At 39.5% G+C, this 16,885-nt stretch overlaps 1 long non-coding RNA gene across 1 annotated transcript in view; it reads right to left on the reverse strand.

Annotated features, from left to right (window-relative positions):
• Positions 1-10,527: 10,527 nt before the first annotated feature.
• LOC138839048 (uncharacterized) overlaps positions 10,528-16,885 on the reverse strand; it is a 54,726-nt gene continuing 48,368 nt past the window's right edge. The window contains exons 3-4 of the long non-coding RNA XR_011375821.1: positions 14,010-14,183; positions 10,528-10,629 (exon numbers count right to left, since the gene is read on the reverse strand). This is a non-coding gene — a long non-coding RNA (uncharacterized lncRNA). The remainder of the gene's footprint in view (positions 10,630-14,009; positions 14,184-16,885) is intronic.

Below are 16,885 nucleotides of genomic sequence, written 5' to 3' on the forward strand. Positions count from 1 at the left end.
ATTTATATACAATATTAACTAAAGCCAGGCACTGGTGACTCATGCCTATAATCCTAGTTACTCAGGAGGCCAAGATGTGAGGATCACAGTTCAAAGCCAGCCAGGACAGGAAAGTCTATGAAACTCTTATCTCCACTTAACCACCAGAAAACCAGAAGTGGTGCTGTGCCTCAATATAGTAGAGCTCTAGCCTTGAGCAAAAAAGCTTAGGGACAGTCCCCAGGCCCTGAGTTCAAGCCCCATGACTGACAAAATAATAACAATAATAATGATAACTCAAAACAATTCATAAGGCTTAAATTATAAAACTTAAAAATTGTAAAACTCCTTGAAATTTTCTTTCTTCAAAAATGCAAGTATATATATATTTAAAATAAAAGGTACATAAGTGTAGACTATGGACTAAGCAGGAAGTAGATAAGCAAAAATCATTAGGTTATTCCCCCTCCCACTGTCCTTTGCCACCTGCCTTTAAGGGTGAAGAGGGTGTTTCAGCCCCACCCACCCAAGCAGAACGGTATTTAATACAGAACCCTAGTCTGCGAAGAGCTCCATCACATGGGCATGAGAAAGTGTAAGGGAAGAGAGTGAGTGGAAGCTGCCCTCGGTAGTCCAACACTTCTTTAGATTCCCAGGATGTAAAAAGCCTGGGAGAGCCTAGTACCTTTGGCTCATGCCTATAATCCCAGTACTCAGGAGGCTGACTCCTGAGGATCATAGTTCAAAGCCAACCTGTGCAGGAAAGGCTATGAGAGTCTTATCTCCAATCAACCACCAAAAACAATGTTGGAAGTAAGTGGAGATATGATCTTGAGCACAAAAGCTCAAGGACAGTGCCCACACAATGAGTTCAAGTCCCAGGACTATCACAGTCAGACAGACAGACAGACAGACAGACAGACAGACAGACAGACAGACAGACAGACAGAGACAGAGACAGAGATGGATAGATAGAGGGAGGGAGGGAGGGAGAGAGAGAAGAGAAAGAGAGAAAAAGAAAGGAAAGAAGGAAGGAAGGAAGCAAGGAAGGAAGGGAGGAAGGAAAGGGAAAACAGCCCTGAGAGACAAGAATACAAATCCTAGTTGTCACCTCATAAACAAACTGGCATAGACAAACTAGGGCTCCACTGGGTGGGCCAGAATCTGAAACGTGTCAGCTTGAATTCAAGCCCCATAACCACCAACAATAACAAAAGTCTTAGGAACATAAAAGCAATTATGCATTGTGTCAGACTGTTATTCTCAAATGCCAGCTTTGTTTTCCATTAGCTGTTTAAGCTTGGCCTGGGTTCCTAAACTCTCTAAATCTTAGTTTTTCTCTGTTACATAGGGATGACCAAAAAAAAAAGTCAAGTGTGCATTCAACAAATAGTAAGTAGTTAATTAGTTAGAATTGCAGAAGACCAAGGGAAGTTACTGTCAGGGTAAGGCCCTTAAACACTACCCAACATCTCATAGCTAAACTAGAGATGGAACTGCCTTTAAATGTGAAGTACCGTCATTTTCCATCTCAGTTTACTTTCCTCAGTTTGTGATTGGGATTTTTTTTGGAACCTCCCCTTATTATGCCAAGCTGACAACAAGTTACACCATATTTTACTTTATGATTTTCTATGGCTTCCTGGTGACCCCACATTCTTTCAGCACTCCTACATTGTAAAAGCTGAGCACCATCTGTCATTTAATCAGTGCACAGCAGTCCCTCAAAAGCTTGGTAAATGCCTTCTCTATGAAGCATTCTTCCCTCTTAAGCATAATGCAATGTTATAATTTAACTTGCAAGATCCACTCAGGATAGGAGTCTTGACAGAAGCATTCTCCCTCTGGTTAGCCTGAGTATAAATGTACCAAGATGTACCCTTCTAGAACTAACAACAAATCACCTAATCCTCTTCCACTCCCAAGCTTTTAACAGAAAGAAAAGATAGGGAAGCCGGGCGCTGGTGGCTCACGCCTGTAATCCTAGCTACTCAGGAGGCTGAGATCTGAGGATCACGGTTCAAAGCCAGCCCAGGCAGGAGAGACCTTGAGATTCCTATCTCCAATAAACCACCAGAAAACCAGAAGTGGCACTGTGGCTCAAGTGGTAGAGTGCTCGCCTTGAGCTGAAGAGCTAAGGGACAACGCCCAGGCCCAGAGTTCAAGCCCCACGACCGACAAAAAAAAAAAAAGGAAAAGATAGGGAGTTGATTTCTACCTCATTCCTTCAAATAATAGGTAAAAGCTATTATTTTTTAAAAAATCATCTAGTCAGACAAGCTAACTCATCTGGAAACCTTTTCACTCCCAACTCTTTTTTTTTCAAAGTCTGTAGGAGTCTGTAGGGTACATCTATGAAATCCATCAGGTCTTACTAATCACAACTCACCAGAAGGACAAGCGATTTGGAAATTAGGTCACATCTTAGGGCTTTCTGCCAGATTCATACACAGGAATAGTAACATCATTGCTAGAAGTATCTTTGAACACAAAGAACAATGACAGATAATGTTGTTTGCTGGGAAATGCTGAACAACGGCTGGGTATTTTGTGTGTAGGGTCTCTTGGAGTAAAAGCTTCCTGACAAAAATAAAGAGGCTGAAAGGAAATGCTTTCAATGTCTGCTTTTCCAAAATAGACTATTTCTATATTGGTTTTCCTGTTATAATATATTTTCTGTGCCTAACATGTCTAGAACAAGGTAGGGAATTAAAAGTACAGAAAAGAGGAATAGACCATTTGTTTTCTTTCTTTTCCTCTATTAACCTCACCCTGACAGAGATACACCTAAGTAGGAACAAGCTCACTCTGTCTTTCAGATCTGTTCCTGAAACATCTTTTCCTTTTAAACCTAATGAGATCTTACAATTTAATTTCAAAAACCACTCTGAATAGAAGGAATGATGGGACAGGTCTATACATTTGGCCAGGGTTTTTTGTCATCAAGTCGTCTTTGCATGCTCAGCAAACTGTTCTTACAATCTCATCTTCAAGAAGGACCCAACCAGGGAAAGGATAAGCTTAAAGTCCTGGAACAGGTTAAGGAGCCAGTTGGAAATGCAGAATCTCAGAATCAGAATTTATATCTTAATCAGGTTCCCAGAAGAGTCCTGCAAAAGTCCAAGTCTGAAAAGCACTATCTGAAGCCAGCTGGAAAGCCAGATCCTATGGGCACCACTGCCTGGTTTTTCTGAAGATGTGCAACCTAAGATTGTATTTCCACTTGACACTGGTTTTCCAAAAGGAAGAAAGAAAAGGTTCTCTCCAGTCTTTCAAAGCCCCCAAGCTGACAGTAGACCTCAGATTCATGGTAAGGGACTGAGCCTCTACTTCAGGAGACAAGAGGTGCCCTGCTGGCACCGACAGGCAAGTGAAATTTACTTCTATACATCTTAGCAAGACTTTGAAAGTACCAGGGCCTCTTGTGAGTGTTCATAAAAACCATTATCAAAGCATGGCAAAATTTGAAATGACAACGGATCTTCTAGCTGTCTATACAAAACAATAATAATAATAAAGCTCCTGGGGTGGGCACAAATTCCCATTCCAGAAGAAATCAATAGAAAATGTTAATCTGTCTGTGATAAATCATTCCACATATTGATTCCTATGGCTTATAGGGCTCTGAGGGAAAGGCTAATCATTCTGAAATGTGTGTGCACCTACAGTATGGCCCAAGGGACCAGGGAGCTTGCCTGTTAGTCAAGACTATGTTATAAACAAATTATAAGCAAAAATTTCTTTAACGTGATAGAATCCTCCATTTCAATTTTTCTCTGGCGTTTATAAAGGCAGATGATACCAGGGATAAAACATTTAACAGCCATCTGCTTTGCATGTAAAAATTGGACCACACAGTTGACATGCAGCATGCTACTTTCCTCTTCCTTTTAAAATCTTGCCAGCAGCATTATTCAGTGGAGCCCTATCCTTAGTGAACACGTGCCATGCCCCTGTTCTACTGGCTGTGGTTCTCCTCACCAGTGTCCATTAGGAGGTTGTTTTTAAGAGACTGACATTACAGATCAAGGTGGGAAGAGAATACTAGAAGCATTTACATCATATGTTCTTTGGCAGATTGAATTGTGGTCAGGTTGTCATTGCCTACATGGTTCTCTCACCCCACTCCACCGATTAAAATCCTATTCATTTTTCATAGCACACTCTAAACTTCTCTTTGCTTCTTCTGTGTTATTTCATCTTATCTTCCAGGGTTCTTTCTTTCATATGATGTTCTAGAGTTCTAGCTAGAACTCTACCTTAAAATAAAGTGATTTGACATGCTTTATCTCTATCACTATACCCCAGCTTTCTTTTAGTCTCTGTGACACATTGTGTGCAGTCTGTCAGTGGCCACTGATTTGAACACATGGGAGTTTATGGAGTTCTCATTGTCCATTATCTCATATCCCAGTTTGGCTGGAGCAAGCAATATGGAAAGGCAAATACTAGGAGGAAAGCAGTGGGACTCCACCAACGTTTCAATTCTCTTTGCCAACCAGTGGGCCAATATTTAAGAACTGCATAGTCAGAAAGAGGAAATTATGAAACAATGAGGAGGAAGTTACAGTCAGGTTTCAAAGACCAAATACAGAGGACAAGTCAAAGGCAAAAATATGCAGCAAGCAGAGTTTTGTCCATCATTTTTTGCTGCTTCAGCTTCTTTGCCCTATGATTTGGCCCTCTATGTTCATCTAGTAGAGCTCTTATCACTCTATGCTGTATATCAGTCAGGAAGTTAAGTCTGAGTTTCGATAGAGTTGGGGATGTTTTGTTTCCCAGCAATGATTGGAAGATAAAGTCTAAGTCCTTTGAGAAAAGAGATTAAGGGAGAACTTGGAAATAACTGTGATCATCAGGAACTTTGGAAGAAAAGGAGCTATCTAATTCTCTTGCATTTGGACTCAGAAAACCTTCTCCCATTTCTACATGGAAGACAGCTGGGGACCGTGGTGGTCTAACATAAGAACTGAGCAACTAGTAGATGACTGGCACTGAGTAGAAACCTAAAGAAAATGGACAAGGCTCCCAGTCTCATGGATCTTTCTGCTACTGTGTGATGGCCAGGAGATCTCATCTGCAACAGAGTGTTTGTGTTCTTTTTTAAAGTATCAGTATTTTTCTGTCACAGTTTTTTTTTTTTTTAATTTCTGGACCTCTTGTCTTGTATGTAAGTTTGTCTGATTTAGGAAGAGGAAGGGGAAGCACAGAAATTGTGGGACCAAGGGTGAACTAATGCAGCAGTGATACTCACTAGACAGGATGTTGAAGATGTTGAAAATGAACTGTATAACTTGTGGGGGAGGAGAGGAGGGAGGGGAAAAAACTAGGAGAAAATGAGAGAAGAGGTAACACTGTTCAAAAAGAAGTGTACTCATTACCTGACTTATGTAACCGTAACCCCTCTGTACATCATTTTTACAATAAAATAAAATTTAAATTAAAAAAACTATCAAGATCAAAAAGCAAAAGAGGGAGCTGGAAGGTGGCTCAGTGGTAGAGTGCTTGCCCTGCATGCATGAGGCCCTGGGTTCAATTCCTCAGCACCACATAAGCAAAAAGAAAAAAGCTGGAAGTGGTGCTGTGGCTCAAGTGGTAGAGCACTAGCCTTGAGCTGAAGAGCTGAGGGACAGCGCCCAGGCCCAGAGTTCAGGCCCCATGACTGGACCCCTCTCTGCCCCCCCCCAAAAAGAAAAAAGCAAAAGAGGGAGGCTGAGCTCAAGAAGGAAGGACGTGTGGTCCCAGTCTCTCTGTGGCCCCCTTGAACTCTGTCTTTTAACCACATGTGTTCACAGGGTTAGGAAAACAATGAGAATTCTCTACTCTGAGCTTAGACATTGACTGCCCGTCAGACTGCCTACTACAGAGAACTCTAATAACATGTTTTCTAGAAGTTTAGAGAAACAATGTGCAAAGCTGTAAACTAAGTAGACCAACCAGAATTAATTTTCCACCATTAATTTTTAAAAACTGAAAATAAGAACTTCCAGAGTCCTGACATGGTTGGAAATTGAAAGCAGCAGCCCTGAACAGAGCTAATATGGAGAAGTACATATAGTCTTTCCTTGTGGAAGCCCATGTGAAAAGCCTGCTACTGTCTGTGGTCTGGGACGTAGCTCAGAACTGGTGGCTTAGCATGCACAAGGCCTTGGGATCAATCTCTAGCATCGCAAGGAAATAAAACACAAGGCTTGGCAGAGGGTAAGTCCTTTCATATGTAACATGGCAACATCTGCAGAACAATGGTTCTTCTCTTATACGGACCATATTTGTACTTGCAGACTGTTAAAGCCCTAGACAAATTCAAGTTATATTATAACTTACTTGTTTTCTTCTTTCTTAAATTTTGAAAAGATGGACTGGCAAGTGTATCTGATAATTACATGAGAAAGGAAAGAGAGGAAAAAGAAAAATACTCAATAATTGCAAATATTAAGATGAATCTGTGTGTGTGTGTGTGTGTGTGTGTGTGTGTGTGTGTGTGTTTGCAAATGGCAGGAAGTAATTCCCAATGAAGCCTAGTGTGACAATGTAATATATCTCCATCAATATCAGATGTTTAAAGAAAATGAGGGCAATGAGGAAATTGGAGGAATTTCAAAGATAATTTAAGAAATGGCAACGTGGCTGTACTAAAACTCCCGGTTGTGAGTGCATTTGATGAAATACATTGGATGTCTGAGCTGCAGCATGTGTGCGGAAATCTTTTGGATATGTTACAGTCACATCTCATGTGTCAAGTTCTGAATTGTATATATAGATCACAAGACTTGCAGGAAGGAATTCCAAAAAGAGCTCATATTAGGGCAAGTTTTCATCTATCCAGTTGTTAAGAGAAGCTTTATTATAATCCTGGCACTGAAATAAATAAGGAACTAAAGAGAAGCAATAGTTTAAAAATCATCAGCAAGCCAGGCACTGGTGGCTCACACCTGTACTCCTAGTTACTCAGAAGGCTGAGATCTGAGGATAACCTTTCAAAGCCAGCTGGGGCAGGAAAGTCCGTGAGACTCTTCTCTCCAACAAACCACTCAGAAAACCAGAAGTGGTTCTGTGGCTCAAGTGGTAGAGCACTAAGCTGAAGAGCTGAGGGACAGCACTCAAGTCCAGAGTTCAAGCCTCACAACTGACAAAAAAAAAAAAAAATCAGCATCTTACGCTCCAAAATGGGTAAGATGAAAGAAGATCTAAAAGGAATAGTGAGAGTAAAGGGAAATTAGACACAGCAAAGTGCTGTTCAGCAACTCACCCTCATATGGTTCTCCTACATGTTTTTGGTTGGTTGGGAGTTTTTTGCTTTGTTTTGTTTTGTAGGTCGTGGAACCTGAACTAACTGGAGATAAGAGTCTCATGGGCCTTTCTTCCCGTACCAGCTTCGAATGGTGATTCTCAGATCTCAGCCTCCTAAGTAGCTAGGATTATATGTGTGAGCCACTGGTGCCTGGGTTTCAGGCTCATTCTTTAACCAAAAGTGGGGTCATGTTCTACAGTTTGGTAATTCTCACTATAACCATATCAACATAAAGAACATAGATTAATTCTGAAAGTGGATGTTGTGCTAATAAGCCAACAGGATTCTGCTAAACAGAATTTTTAGTCTTCTATTGCATGCGATTGTGCACATTAGATGTTTCTTTTATTTTAGGAAGTAGAATGGTCATTTAAACAAAATAAGGTGATAATGTGTCTTTTTTTTCTCTTTTTTCCACCTTTGTCTTCTTTTGCAGTAGTGAGATTGAACTCAGGGCCTCATGCTTGCTACTCAAGTACTCTACCAATTGAGCTATACCCCAAGTCCTTTTCAGATAGAGTCTCATACTAACTTTTCCCTGGGGGCCTCAAACCATGATCCTCCTACCTCTGCCTCCTGCATACCTGAGATTATAGGCATACACACCATATCAGGTCAAAATAGTGTATTTTTTAATAGAAAGGAATAGGAATAATAGGAGACTGTTATGGCCTTTCTGCTCTCATATGCAACGTTGTCATCATCATCATCTTTAATACAGGCAGCAGAGGGAGGAGGAGTAAAAAAGGGCAAGAAGTGAACACCATTGTCATTTAAGTAAAGTTCCAGAAGTTGGCGTATTTAGGTTGAGCAACCCAATAATCCAAATTGTGAACAGCTCCAAAGTTCCCCACCTTGAAGCTTTGTTTCGGGCCCCAAATTATTTTTAAAAATACTACATTACCTTCAGACTACGTGTATATGAAATAAACATGAATTTCACATTTAAATTTGTATCATATTCTCAAAATGTCTCATTATGTACATGCAACCATTCAAAAATTCAAACACAGTGTCCAAGTCCTAGAAACTTCTGGTTCCAAACATTTTTTTGATAAGGGAAACAACCTGCAATTGTTGCTCTTAGTCCCCGGCAAAGGAAACTGGAGAGGAGACTCTTTTCCTTTTTCCTGGAACTCCCCATCCAAGCTTAAAAAGTCATGTTTCTATAACTATGGAAGAAGAGGACGATACATCTATAAGGACCAACAACAGTCTCCATTGATCATTTTTAAGGTATATAAGGCTACAAACATTTTTTTTCTTTTTTAAATAATTGCATGTATTTATGGAGGACAACGGAGTAGAAAGGAATCAAACAAGCTAATTTGGTTATTGTTATAGGTAAGATATGGAATGTTCCCCAAAGCTGCTTTATATTTTGAAGGTATAATATTCAAAGCAGCAAGGTTTAGAGGATGGGACTTTGGTGAAGTGATTAGATCCATGTGAACTGGATTCAGGTGATTCGATCTAAGTAATTGGGTCATGAAGACTCTGATCAATGGCATAATCCATTGATGGGCTCATAATTTGATGGGCTGTTGGAGGTGAATGAAATCTGGGAGATGAGTTGTAGGTTGAATGGAATGGGTCCTTCGGGGCATGTCCTCAGGGACCATATATCATCTCAGCCCCTTCCTTTCTTTCTCGACTTCCTGGTTGCCATAAAGTAAGCAGTTTTGCTCTACCACACACTCTGAGCCATAATGTTCTAGCTCAGAGACTCTAAAACAGTGCTTTATGGACTGAAACCATAAGCCAAAATAAATATTTCCTCCTTCAAGTTGATTTTCCCAGGTATTTTGTCACAGCAGCAAAAATCTGACTGACACCACTTATCCATCGCCTCACTAACGTATCCTATTGTTTTCTGTGTTGAAGACCTTAAAAATCTTACATGTGTTGTGTATATGCTGGTACTGGGGCTTCACTTCAGGGCGAGGGCCCTCTTCCTTAGCTATTTCACTCAAAGCAGGTGCTTTTCCTCTTGAGCCACAGCACTACTTCCAGCTTCTCACTGGTTAATTGGAGATAAAAGTCTTGTGGACTTTCCTGCCTGGGCTGGCTTCAAATTTCAGTCTTCAGATGGCAGTCTTCTGTGGAGCTTAGACTACAGGCCTGAGCCACAGGTGCCTGATTTATCTACTAGCAATTTTGAAATATAAAATACAATGGGTTGTTGGCAAAAAAAGAAAAGAAAGAAAAAAAAAGATGCATTACTTCATGAGCACAGTAAAAGATTTTCTTTTTAACAGCAAGAAAAAGGCAGTCATCATTAAAGAACATGAAGTAGAGATTAGTAAAAACAACTCATATCTCATACTCCTGTACTTGAAATTGAAATACACTAAAGTACTGGGAAAATGTCCTAAAAGCAGTTACTATTTACTTACATCCTTTATAGCCTTTTAAGTTAGAGGCAATGCTGTGTCCTAGCAAGAAGTGATCATCTTTCAGACTGAGACAAGTTCATGTCATTTTAGACAAAATTCTGTATAATTCTGTGGGTGTTGTGCTATAAAAGGAGACAGATTAGCATTCCTTAAGTTCAGACTCAGTCTTAGAAACATGAAATTCTGCAAGCTATTATTTAAGCTCAGCAACCTCCTTCACCTACTATCAAAATGGAAATGTCCAGAATGCCCAGGTGTATTTGCTCAACAAGGAAAGTATCTATGCACTGCTTGCTGCAATGAGAATTTGTAAGACTCCATGAAAGGCCTTTCAAATTATGACTGGTGGGCCTCTCCTTCCCATAACATGTTTTGGTGGGGAGATTTCTATAATCTTCTCCATGCTACCATCTTTTATGGTGACTGCCATGAGCCTGAATCAGTCAATTTAGAGTTAGGAAAAAAAAACTATCTAAAGTTCAGGTCTCATGCCTGTGAATAAATAGGGAGTAGAGAAAGATTTTTATTTTGTTTTGTTTTTTTTTTTGTATCTGAAAAGTTCCAGCAAAACTAAACCTCGCTGCTGAGGGTGTGGCAGCCCCATGGGGTAACACCCTTCCTGGAGTCAGGGAGTATAAGAGCAAATGCGTCAAGTATTATTCGGAGACAAGAATAGAACATTATTCTGAGCAATAAAGTGTTATTCATATTCTACCAAAGTACACAGATGCTGTAACATGGTAATTATTCTAAGAAAGAGTGTTCAATTTAGAAATTACCTAACCTTTTTGGATTCTAATTTTGATGACATTTGTGATCTAAATGAACAACAAACCTATGTCTCTCAGGCTTTTACGTCTACCTCTCAAATTTGAGTTGCAATTTTATTTTAGGAATAGCATCCGATTTATTAACATTCCATTCCTGTCACAAAGATTGAAGGCCATTCTAGGCTCAGGCAACCTGCAGACAAAGAATGGAGAAGTAAAAGGAATTAGTGCTATGCTTTTAAGCAAGGTAAAAGAGTAACCACGTCACCACCTGATTTCATACTTCTCCCTCTGTGCTACTACTCTTAGATGTCTGAGCACAAAAGGAAATTACAGAATTGCTGATATTTGTTGAGTGTTAGGACTTTGGTCTCTCTCTCCTTGTGAACCAACAGAGTCATCAACCAGCATTGCTTGTACTTAATTAAGTTTCAGATCTTCAGCAAACCTTAATATTCGTTCATTCCTTTGGTAATAATTTTTTCAAGGTGTACTGAGTTCTGTACTGGACTATAGGAAAGTACAAAGGTTTGAGTTCTCGAAGCCTTTATGTTCCAGTGATGTTGGTATTACTTTTTTAGTATTCAGTATGCATATAGGAAATACGTACAAATGATCATAATAGTCAGAAGGAATTATGGATAACTTTTTTAAATCACTCCAAACTTTCTATAACATTATTCTAGTCCTAGAGTTTTTAATTTTAGAAGTAAAACAGTAATTTTAAACCCTGGTAAAAATTGAGTGAGAAGCTTTTATTTTTCAAGTAGAGTTTCTTTAAGTAATAGAATCTCCGTTAGAAATAAACAGTTGTTTTGTAAAAATGTAAGTCACTTATTTTAAACATATAGATTCTATCTATCACATGCATAACACAGTTATTACAGCAAATCCACTTAAAACCTTCTAGAAGGAGGGAAAAGGGTCCAACATGGGTGAGAATACTAGAGAATAACTTAGACTATGTCAGGCCTGTCTCACAACATGTAGCAGTTCTAACAGTCATCAGACCTGGAGACCTAGGTTGATGATGATCTTGCACACAAACCAACTTGGTGTTAGAATTCAACCTGCTCTCAGGTGAGAAAACAGATCACATGAGTTCCAAGTTCCTAACAGTGCTATGAATACTAATAATACTATCCAGAGTCTTCATACTGTTATTCTTAAAAGGCAGTATAGAATGAATACTGAGAAGCTGTTTGGAACATGAAAGTTGATCAAGTCCATCCTTTAGACTCTAAAGTAGAAATACTTAGCAAATTTAAAAGGAGGTTACAAAAGAAGGATGAAAATTTGAGATGTTTAGCAAGTTCTTTAAAAGCCACTGATGACCAAGGGGTTGTGGATATACAGTCATATGCTCACTTCTGTCATCAGAAAGTTAGAGATTAAAAATCTTGTTTCTGAATCAACACAGATATGAATTTTATTTTCCCTTGTGTATTAAGAATTGACTCAGAGCCGGGCACCAGAGGCTCACACCTGTAATCCTAGCTACTCAGGAGACTGAGATCTGAGGATCACAGTTCAAAGCTAGCCGGGGTGGAAAAGGCCATGAAAGGCCATGAAAAGCTTATCTCCAATAAACCACCAGAAAACCAGAAGTGGCGCTGTAGCTCAAGTGGGAGCACTAGCCTTGAGCTGAAGAGCTGAGGGACAGCTCCCAGGCCCAGAGTTCAAGCCCCATGACTGACAAAAAAGAAAAAAGGAAAAAAGAATTGACTCAGGACTTGGTGCTTTGCTAGGCAGTGCTCTACTATTTCAGCCACTCTCCCAATCTAACCCAGACCAAAAAAAAAGTTACAGTTTTCTCATTCCTTTCATTCTCATCTTTGAAGTCTTGACTTTCAGTCATTCAAATATATCTATTGATTTCCTGCCATGTGGCAGACTGGAATCTAGTGCTTAGAATACATCCATGAATAAAACAAAGATGATAATGCTTATACAGTTACAGTCTGGGTAGAAGACAAAAATAAACTAGAAGTATAAGAAAGTGATTTCTATATCTCATGTTATAAGATGGGATACATGTAATTGGAAAGGGCAATAGTAGACCAGGATAGGCATAAGGAGTGCTGAGTGTGGAGAGGGAAGGCAAGGCAAGTTGTAAGTAGGTGACAGAGTAGGTGGCTTCTCACTGAGAAGCTGAGAACAGTGTGAAGGACATGACTACGTATTCCTGGGAGACAGGAAATTTCAGATTGAGAGATCAAACATGTCTGGTATGTTTGAGCAACAGTAAGAGCACTACTGTGGCCGGAATGGAATGAGTGAAGAGGACATGAGACTCACATTTATCCTGAGTGGAATGGGGCACCATTGGGAAGCTTTGAGCAAAGGAGAGATATGATTGACTTACATTTTTAAAGCATCATGTTAATCACTGAACTCTAAGGCCAGAGCAGAGAGACTCAATAAGAAGCTGTTGTGATAATCCAAGAGAGAGGTGAGAGTGGCAGCAGTAGAGGTGGTGAAAAGTTGATGGATTTAGGCTGTATTTTAAAGGAAGAAGCAACAATATTTGGGAACAAAAGAAAAAGTGAGAGGAGAGAAAAAAGGACTCTAAAGTTTTGGGATAGAGTCATCTTTAACTGAAGTTATAGGTAGTTTCAAACAGAAAAATAAGAGTCCAGGTTTGGACTTAAATTTGACACATCTAGCAAGCATTTGGTATAGGTCTGCAGGCCAGGAGATAAGTCTGCGTTACAGACAATGCATTTGGGACCTTCTACATGACATTCAAGACCATGACTGAGCGAAGTCACCAAGACAGGAAGGAAAAGATGCTTGAGGACCAAGCCCTGAAACCTTTCATGATTATGAGGTGAGGGAGAAGAGGAAGAATTAGCAAAAGAATCTGAGAAGAAATGCCTAGTGAAGAGGAGATAGATGAATAAATGGTGTTTTTGAAGCCCAGGGAAGAGACTATTTCAGAGGAAAGAATCATCACATCAGCTGGGTCACATACTACAGATATAGCTGTGTCAGTGGAACTAAAGATATGGCCTGGGAACTGACCACTGAACTCAGAAAAGTGTAAGTCTTTGGTGGCTTTCAAAAGATCAGTATTTTTTTTCTAGGGAAAAAAAATCTGTTTGGAGAAAAGTTAAGAGGTGATCAGAGGGAGAAGTTAGAGAAGTTAGAGAAAATGAATACCACCCTTTAGAAAATGCTACTTAAAGAAAAAGGAGGTCTGCCTTATGTATGTAAGAGGTTATGTATATAACCCCTCTGTACATTTTTTAAAATGATAAAACATAGTTGAGACCCCCCAAGAGAAAAAAAACAAAAGAAAAAGAAAAAGGAGGAAGATGAAGAGTATGAGGAGGAAGATGAAGAGGATCATGATGAATAAGTCGGCTTTAGCACTGTTGTTTTTTCCTTGTCTATAAGGCATTTAACCTCCCTGTACACAACTCACTCCTTTTAAAGAAAAAAATTGAAATGTAAGGCTGAGTAAGATTTGTTTTCAAATGGTCCAATGTCTTTTTTTGTACAGTTAACACACTACAAAATGTCTTTAGATAGCCCTATCCTAGTGATATTTTCAATAGCCACTAATCTTACCTGGTACAGTATAGCAGTTGTAAATTGGCATGGAAATTTAATGCAGGTTCTTCTTGGTGCACAGCATAAATTAGTCATATATAGGGATGGTAGTTTTATCATCTTTAGTTGTCTGAAGTTACAAAATAATTGTCTTATATGAAATAATTGTTGCTCTGTTAACTGAACACCACTCTGTAATTGAAAAAAAAGTTGTAGCTTTTCATTGACATTCTGAATGCTTCTAAGTAAATGCAATTTTTATTAGAAAAAAATTGAGAAAATGTTGCTTTAAAAGATGCAAAATAATTGAACTGTAGCTACCCCATTTATCTTTAATGTTTGCTTTGTGTATTAATGTGAAAAATTAGTAATTGCCCAGTGAATGACTTATTTTTTCAAGTAAGCAAACATGTCTAGTATCTAATAAGTGTCTAGTAAATACTGTGTAATTACTAGAAAATTAATTTGCTATGGAATTACTTAAACTATGAATCCTCTTTTCTGGACAAGGTCATTTCAGAGATTAAAAATTCATCTCTATTATAAAAGATCATTCATATACAAAATACGCCTTCTTAAATCTATAAATTTTTAGGGCTTCAAATTCCATCCTTCTCAAAATGTTGTCATTTATCTCAGAGGAAATGTCTTGGTAAAGCATGAGCCCAGAGCTTGTCTACTTACTCAGCACTCAGCATTGCTTATACCCCAAGTCTCCTTTCCACCAACACAATGGGACAGGAACTGAGCCTTGGGCAAGAGAAAAGGGCTGGGAAAAGACAGAAATGAAAGAGGAATAGGTCTTTGCTGATAGATCTAACTCTAGTGACTACTTTTGGGTGTAATTCTCTTTTTTTGCTCCAATGTTTTCAAACCCAAAGGTACATTTGTATTTGTTTCTTTCTTTTGGAGGGGTGGGAATAAGGAGCTTTACCTATTTGCTCATTATCACATTCAAACAACATCTAAGGTATAATATTTGCACAGTTTTGTTTTAAATCTGAGTCGATTTAAATAGTTTTGACAGTATCCCCGCACCCAAAGGAATATGTCTTATCACTTCTCGTGTACACAGCTCATTTCTCACCTAGTTTCATTTTGTAAGAATAAATGTTGAAATCATATTTAATAATATACTGCAGAGAAGAACTTATTGCTAAGGTATTTTAAAACAACTAACAACTACTAATTTTTAGGATTATAATTACCTATAAAATAATTTCAATCTAGAGGACAGAAAAACTATAAGAAAACTCATTTCTACACTAACAACTATCCAATTCCATTACAGCGGAATGATGAAGAACACTAACTCTGAGAGCAGCAAGGATTACAATGACCTGGGAAGTGACAATGAACCTCAGAAGGATTCAGGGCCTCATGCTCTCACGCAATACCAGCTCCTCTGGAGGCAACCAGGCCTCTGTGCAATAGTGGGAGCAGAGCACAGAGTACCACATGTGCAGGCCCTGGTGACCTGCCAGTTGGAGACATTCCAGGAGCAGCCAGCCCCCATACACCTGCCACAACAAAGCCCACCATTGGATGGATACAGAAAACATGAACTGCTTTTTATGATCAAAAAGGTAAAAGGAAATAAGCATCTTTACCAATGAGTGCCAGACGTAGGAGCAGGAATCTATTTAAAAGAATGGAGTGTTCCATCTTTTCAATAAAATTAAGAAATCAACAAGTACACCACGTTTGAATAATATGTCAACTTGCCACTGGTTCCAGTATGTACTTTAATCCAAAGAAGTAGAAATAGAAGAGATTCATGGCACATTTAGGATCAAGAGTCATTTCAGCTTTTTCTGTAGCTCACATTTCAGTGCCTGAAAGCTCATTATTACAATGTAGATTCCCCCTTGTCAAATCAAGCCAGGGCCCTCTGTGGTACCAATTGTTCTTGGTGCCCAGGTAGCAGCAAGCTGGGAGGTTTCTGCTAGTGGTCTGGACTTTGAAGAGGTATAATTCTGTTTGTTGCCAACCTCTCATATACCAGGAATGCCACTATATGTTAGAAATGCCACCTTATAACAGTAAGTCAAATGCACCTTTTTCTGGCAGCCATGAAACAAAAGCTATGAGATCATTTCTAATTTGGAGAGCAAAAAGGACTTGGAGGATATTTTGCGTTGATTCTAATATTCAAGAGCTTAAAATCATGTAAAATACAGAACTGGGACAGGGGGTTCAGGATTAGCACTTTGAGAGGCTTCCTTTAATGTGCCCATTTGTCACCAAGACACAGCTTGGTTGGGGGGGGGGGGTTGTGCTTTTCTTGAGATTCCTACACATCACATTTTTCAGCCTGGACTCTATGAAATACATGAGAGGCCCATATCAACGATATGGGTATGGGAATCAGATCCACCCCCTTCCCCTGGCACCTGACACAGGCTCCTGATTCTCCCTCCACACTTCTATCTACCTGCAGGAAAATGGTGGAAAGGGCATTAACACTCCATCCTTGAAAGAAAAGGTAATTTTGATCATGTGTACTCATATCTGAGAGTGAACACCAAAGGTAAATGCTTGGCTGCTTGGTTAGGAAGCGTTGTGCTACATTTGGGAAGATCTGGGGGGAGAGAGTACTTGAACAGAATAGGATGAAAGCCTAACCCTGGTCTTGCTTACTTAGTCTCCTGAAGTTGCAGGGCTCCACTAAGAGGTGCCCCGGCAACAGTGGACGTAACAAAGTCATGCCCCTCTAGCACAATGTAGAGACAACCCCCCAACCCACCCCCCGCCCCTTTATCAAATGCTGTGTTGTGTTAAACCTGGGCCTCTGGCCTGTGCCATCCCCTTCCCAGGCACATGCATCTTACTGATTGGTTCTTGTTCTCTTTCCTTTGCATGATTACTTGGAATGATAACATAGCCTGTATGTG

Source organism: Dipodomys merriami, unplaced genomic scaffold (genome assembly GCF_024711535.1).
Source record: "Dipodomys merriami isolate MVZ:Mamm:240054 unplaced genomic scaffold, mDipMer1.0.p SCAF_290, whole genome shotgun sequence".
Taxonomy (NCBI): Eukaryota; Metazoa; Chordata; class Mammalia; order Rodentia; family Heteromyidae; genus Dipodomys; species Dipodomys merriami.